The following is a 6,740-nucleotide window of genomic DNA, read 5'->3' as shown; positions in this document are numbered from 1 at the left end:
TATGAAATCAACAACACTAGCAGGGCTCTCACCCTAAAGAATCAACTACACCATATAAGGATGAAATAAGGAGAAACAGTTACATCCTATTTCTTGAGGATCACTGAGCCTAGGGATCAACTATCCATTATTGGACATCTAGTAGACAACAAAGAACTTGCTATGATGGCCCTAAATGGACTTCCTACCTCATGGGAATTGTTCATTCAAGGAATCAATGCTCGTTCTAAATTTCCTAAGTTTGATAGATTGAAAACCGATTGCATTCAAGAGGAATCTCGGCTTGTCACAAGAGGAATAAAACAAAACAATGGTAATGAAGACATTCAAGTTCTAAACTCTAATTCGCACAAGAAAGGAAAAAAGAACTTTAAGAGAAAGAGGGACAACAACTCAAATGGGAAGAGGTCTTCAAAGAAGAAGAGAGACATTTCTGAAGTACAATGTTTCAGATGTGACCAATATGGGCACTATGCAATGAAGTGTCCAGACAGGATCAAACAACAAGCTTCAATGGCAGAAATTAAGAAAGGGAGTAATTCCGAGAAGCTAGTCTTCTACTCAGCCCTCTCTAGTCAAGTCACCTTCAGTTTCAACACATGGGTGATTGACAGCGGAGCATCTCGACACATCACTGGATTGCGTGAGCACCTAGATACACTTGTGGAAAGTTCAAATGAAGAAGTGACAATTGGTGATGACTCAAATTATCCAATTATGGGAATAGGAACCTGCAATATCAACCTAAAGTCAGGCATATCCCTACAGCTGACTGGAGTTCTATTTGTACTTGGTATAAAGAGAAACCTTGTCTCAGTTTCTGCACTTGAAGATAAGGGTTACAGATTAACCTTTATGGAAGGAAAGGTACTTGCTTGGCCAAATAACTCCACCATCAAGAAAGCCCACACCATTGGAGTAAGACAAGGGAGCCTCTACAGACTTTGCACCACTCCACCTCTAGCCTTGATTCTTGAGACTCTAGATTCGAATGAACTTTGGCACAGAAGATTAGGGCACCTTCATTTCCATGCCCTACCTAAGATAGAGAAGATGGTGATCGGCTTACCCAAGCTAAGTCAAAAATCTGAAGGAGCCTGCGAAGGGTGTGCCTTGGGAAAGAATACTAAAGGGTCTTTTAATTCTAGCAACAGTAAATCCAAAAATGTATTAGAATTATTAGTTCATTCTGATTTATGTGGACCCATGTTTGTACCCTCATTAGGGGGATTTTTATATTATGTAATATTTGTAGATGATTATTCTAGGAAGACCTGGATATATTTTCTGAGGTACAAAGAGTCTGAAGAAATCCTTTCTAAATTTAAGGAATTCAAAGCTCTTGTAGAAAATATGACAGGTAAGAAAATCATAACCTTAAGAACAGACGATGGGGGGGAATACACTTCTGATATGTTTAAAGATTATTGTATAAATGCTGGGATTAAGAGGGACTTAACTATACCTTATAACCCACAACAAAATGGGGTAGCTGAAAGAAAGAATAGGACTATAGTAGAAGCTACTCGGGCTATGTTGTTTGACCAAAATATAGAAACCTCATTTTGGGCTGAAGCATCTAGGACAACTGTGTACATTCAAAATAGATGTCCTCATTCTCTTCTTGACAATAAAACCCCTGAAGAAGCCTTTACTGGCAACAAACCTGACATAAGTCATTTCTGGATCTTTGGGTGTCCAGTCTATATTCATGTCCCCAAAGAAAAGAGGTCAAAGTTAGAACCTTCTGGAAAGAAAGGAGTATTTGTTGGGTACAGTGAAACCTCCAAAGCCTATAGAATATACATACCTGGTCAAAGACAAATTAAACTAAGCAGAGATGTCATCTTTGAGGAAGACATAACATTCAGGAGGTCCAAAAGCTCTAATGAATTAGAACACCAAGATCCTCCTACAAGCTTGGATGAGGATTCCACCCCTGAGATTCAGAGGGAGACCCCTGAAGATGCTGAGCATGAAGTTCAAGGCTTACCTTTAGAAGAAAATTATCTCGAAACTAGGAAGAGACCACTTTGGGCTAAAAAGATGCTTCAAGAAGTTGAAAATTATGCTGCTCCAAACGGGACCTTCAGAGAAAGTAAGAGGCCTAACCTATTTTCTAGTTATACTGCCTTGATGAGTGAGATCATTGATGCAGAACCTTCCTGTGTTGGAGATGCGCTCAAGCATCAAGTTTGGAAAGATGCTATGTCAGAAGAGTATCAGTCAATTCTGAAAAATGATGTCTGGGATATTGTGCCTAGGCCTAAAGGCAAATCTGTGGTATCTTCTAAATGGCTCTTCAAAATCAGACATGTAGTAGATGGCAGCATTGAGAAGCACAAAGCAAGGTTTGTTGCCAGAGGTTTCTCATAGAAAGAAGGTATTGACTATGAAGAGACATTTGCTCCTGTTGCCAGATACACTTCTGTCCGAGTAGTTTTGGCTATTACAGCATCTAAAGGATGGAAAGTCCATCAAATGGATGTCAAGACTGCTTTTCTGAATGGTAAGATTGAAGAAGAAGTTTATTTGGAGCAACTTGAAGGTTTTGTGATTCATAAGGCTGAATCACATGTCTGCAGATTAAAGAAAGCTCTTTATGGAGTGAAACAGGCCCCCAGAGCATGGTATGAAAGAATTGATCACTATCTCTTGGAATAAGGGTTTTTCAAGAATGAAACAGATCCAAATCTCTACTACAAGGTAATCAATGGTGAATTAATAATTCTTATTCTTTATGTTGATGATCTACTAATCACAGGAGAGGATAATTGTATTTCTCGATGTAAGAAAGAATTAGCCTCTTAGTTTGATATGAAAGATTTAGGAATTCTTCACTACTTCCTTGGATTGGAAGTTTGGCAGCAGGCAGATGGTATAATCCTTAATCAAGGAAAATACACCATTGATATACTCAAGAGATTTAGAATGTTGGATTGTAGATCCATGACCACACCTATGGAGACAAATCTGCACAAGCTAAAGGAAACAACTACAGAATCAAAGTTTGCAGATCCTACACTCTACAGACAGATTATTGGATGTCAGATGTATTTGGTAAACACAAGACCTGATATATGTTATGCTGTAAATGCACTAAGTCAGTTCATGTGTGAACCCAGAGAAATACATCTTGTTGCTGCAAAGCATATTCTGAGATATCTTCGAGGAACTATTGGTTTTGGCTTGAAATATAAACATGTAGAACTTGACCTACATGGATTCACTGATTCTGATTGGGCTGGAAGCATGGTTGACAGGAAAAGCACATCAGGATGTTGCTTCAGTTTAGGATCAGGAATGATCTCAAGGATATGTAGAAAACAGTCTTCAGTTGCTCAGAGTTCCACAGAAGCTGAATACATTGCAGCCTCCATGGGAGCAAGAGAAGCTGTATGGCTTCGGAAATTGCTTGTAGGACTGTTTGGCTAGCCCTTAAATCCTACTGTCATCTACTGTGACAATCAGAGTTGCATCAAGCTTTCAATGATTCCAGTATTTCATGACAGGTCTAAACACATTGAGATTCCTTATCACTATGTTCGAGATATGATGGAAAGGAATGTGATCCGATTGAATTATATTAGTACAAGTGATCAGATTGCAGACATTCTTACCAAGCCTCTCTCCAGGATCAAGATTGAACACTTTAGAGATAAACTTGGTATGGTTGAAAATGTTATTTAATTTTGAGATAGAGTCTCATTTATTCTGATATACTAATATATTTAAAGATGTTTATTGTGTAAACTCTTTTATTTGTCATGTGTGTGACTCCATGACTGCATGGGCCTTCTGTGAACATTATTGAAGGGTGACGACTTTTCAATAATGAACACTTGTTTCAAATTGATATTGTAAGGTGACGATTTTACAATTATCAATTTAACTATCTTGATGGATATCATGTGACTTGATATCTGTGGACATGTCATGATAGTATATATATCTCCGAGACATTATGGTAGATATCTGTTGGTTGATATCATTAAATAAACCATAATTATGATAGAGATCTTCATGGTGAATATTATGAACATAATATTCGTGGACATGCCATGAAATCATTTTCCGTATGGTAGGCATCATGTGACTTGATGCCAGTGCACATACCTTACTTGATAACTATGAGTTATGGTGAGTATCATGAGACTTGATATTCATTGTTGAACCATATCTCTGAATATCACTATGGTGTGATATCTCCTCTCTTCACAATCAATGGATGAATTGTGATGTTTTCTCTAACATGAATTGTGTCCTCCCTAGTTAAGAGGGAGTGTTAATTTTGTAACGTCGGTCGTACTATTTCATGCTTCCAATATATATATATATATATATTAATTTGATTACATATACTCTAAGTTACCGGTTCCGGTTCGGATTCGGGTACGGATTCGCGGATTCGACAATTTTTTTTTTTGGTACAGGTACGGGTTCGTCCGTACACACACACATATATATATTTTAATTTTATATATATATATATATTCAAACTTCAAACATCAAAATTATATATGTTCACAGTTCAAACATACAAATATGAAACATACAATGTAACTTTCCCATACAATGATACATAAATGATAACAGATAATTCATAAATCATAAATCCATGATTGCCAATGCCAATAAATATTCTGATATTGATATATCGTAAATCATAAATGTAATATCATATTCATAATTTGCAAAAAAGATAATATTTAAGTTTCAAGTTTCAAGTTTCAACTGATTCAAGTTTCAAAATGTTAAAATAAGATTAAAAAATTTGTTTTTTAATTGTTTTTCTTTGTTTTCTAAGCCGTGGTCCCCGTTTTTGGGAACCCACAGGCTTGGGTTCACCTGGGTCTTGCCTAGGCGGCTGGGTTCCCAGTGGGTCCTACAACGCAGGACCCACAGGGAACCCAGCCGCTGGGGCAGGACCTAGGTGGGACCCAGGTCGAACCAGGCTCAGACCAGGACCAGGCATGAATCAGTACCAGGACCCGACCATTTTTGGCAAGAACCGGTAACTGAGCATATACTAATATGTTAACGTTAACTAATGATAAATAAAACCAAAGTTAACTTATCGCGTTTGACCAACGGTTACACCGGTTACACCGTTCATGGTATCGGGTGGTAAAGCGATTCTCAAACAAGTCGCACTCCTTCCGATCGGATAAGTAAACGGTGACTAGTTTATATATTGTGGTGAGAGGTACGTAGGGAAGAGATGTGTCTTCCCACGTGGGAAGACATATCTCTTTACTACGTAACCCCTCATCCACTTATATAGCATACTTACATTGAGGAGGATGCATACACCGAAATTGATAAGTGTGGTGCTTCTTTAAAACACGCTATAGCAGATAAATACAAATTTCAGATCATATCTTCATCTCTTCTATTTTAATCACAAAATTTTGAAAGAACTTAATAGTAAGGGGTTACAATTTATGACAATACAAATACACATCTCAGATCTGATATGTTCTTGTAAATTAGTGAAATCTGTTTAAAGAATCATGGTGCCTTATTTCCTTGAATTCTCTATAGAGCTTGTTAAACTTGTTTATATTTGAGAAACTGGATGTAAAGGTTGGGTTGGACCTCACTTAAATCAAATTAGCTTGGCTTGTTAGCCTCCTATTTATTAATTGGATTTGACCATGAGATTGCATTTGGAATGGTAGTGCACCAGTTGAGTAAAGTTTTGTGCAGAAAGTAATTTGAGGTAAAATTGGACTTGATATCTAGATCCAACCCAGTTTAGTGAATGACCAAGTCTTCCTTTGGGGATTTAGCAATGGTAGCTCTTGCTGGCCAAGTGTATGCATATTAGACCTTCATGTGTATGTGGTCAGCTCCACAAGCAAAATTGATTAAGTTTTATTTAAGTTTGAGTTTATCTATTGGAATTTAATGTGAATTTAGGTTTAGGGCTATATTAGATGAAGATCTAGCATTTTTTTGGACAAAATACTCCTTAGAACTGATTTACTCATGAAACCTAGTTTATCTAGATTGGATTTCGGAGCATTTGCTTTCCTTAAGTTTGATTGCTTGTGGTGCAAAGCACATAATGTGAAATCTTGCCACATGTTCGCCGAGGTAGTGTGAGATGCAACCAGTTGTCACTCACTCATATCCCCATGATATTGGAGGCCCTTGATGAGTATATAGTCCCTCTTGTGCGTGATTGATCCCTAAGGTGCAATAGGCTGACATGTGTCACCAATCTACCAGCCCATGATGACACAAGCTGCTTGGTTAGAAGTGGATGTGAACTTGTGAGTGAGTTAAAGATCAACGCATTATTGAATTTAGATTTACCTTCCCTTTTTGCCAAACCTTGTGTCCAAGTGCTCTGATAGAGGAGTAGATCCAATATCGAATATCAATCTAGTTAAATATGTGGCCAGATCCAAAAGATTCGCATCATAGTCTTGTTGACATCCAATGAATTTCTTGTTGCTAATTGTCCAACTAAGGTCTAGTCAATTGGAGTCAAGTTAACTCGAGTTAAACCAGATTTTAGGTCTTGTGATTGAATTTAAGCCATCTGGGAATTAATTGGAGTATAAAATAGGATTGGGTCATTATCCCTATCAACTCAAGTTTGGAATTCAAGATAGAATTTGGGTCTAATATGAAAGACGCATCCAATCACAGTTTGTAAATGGATTATTGTCACATTAGATACAACTAGTTTTTAAACTCCCTTATTGTCTTTGTTCTTTGGAATTATCAGG

This window comes from Cryptomeria japonica, chromosome 9 (assembly GCF_030272615.1).
Source record: "Cryptomeria japonica chromosome 9, Sugi_1.0, whole genome shotgun sequence".
Lineage (NCBI taxonomy): Eukaryota > Viridiplantae > Streptophyta > Pinopsida > Cupressales > Cupressaceae > Cryptomeria > Cryptomeria japonica.
Note: the sequence above shows the minus strand (reverse complement) of the source record.